The 604-nt window shown below is 42.9% G+C and overlaps 1 non-coding gene across 1 annotated transcript; it reads right to left on the reverse strand.

Moving 5' to 3' along the window:
• Positions 1-299: 299 nt before the first annotated feature.
• TRNAC-ACA (transfer RNA cysteine (anticodon ACA)) lies at positions 300-371 on the reverse strand. The gene has a single exon. It is a non-coding gene; the product is annotated as a tRNA-Cys (tRNA).
• Between the last annotated feature and the right edge of the window lie 233 nt (positions 372-604).

Below are 604 nucleotides of genomic sequence, written 5' to 3' on the forward strand. Positions count from 1 at the left end.
AGAACTGTTTATAATAGCCAGGACATGGAAGCAACCTAGGTTTATCAGCAGATGAATGGATAAGATGTGGTACACATACACAATGGAGTATTACTCAGCCATTAAAGGGAATACATTTGAATCAGTTCTAATGAGGTGGATGAAACTGGAGCCTATTATACAGAGTGAAGAAGTGAAGTCGCTCAGTCGTGTCCGACTCTTTGCAACCCCAGGAACTGTAGCCTACAACACTCCTCCATCCATGGGATTATCCAGGCAACAGTACTGGAGTAGGTTGCCATTTCCTTTTCCAGAGGATCTTCCCAACCCAGGGATCGAACCTGGGTCTCCTGCATTGTAGGCAGATGCTTTACCATCTGAGCCACCAGGGAAGTCATTATACAGAGTGAAGTAAGCCAGAAAGAAAAACACCAATACAGTATACTAACACATATATATGGAATTTAGAAAGGTAGTAACGATAACCCTGTATGTGAGACAGCAAAAGAGACAGGTATATGGAACAGTTTTTTGGACTCTGTGGGAGAGGACAAGGGGGGGATGGTTTGGGAGAATGGCATTGAAACATGTATAATATCATATATGAAATGAGTCACCAGTCCAG

Source organism: Bos grunniens, chromosome 4 (assembly GCF_055505025.1).
Source record: "Bos grunniens cultivar Pamir isolate PY7600 chromosome 4, Bosgru_T2T1.0, whole genome shotgun sequence".
NCBI lineage: Eukaryota > Metazoa > Chordata > Mammalia > Artiodactyla > Bovidae > Bos > Bos grunniens.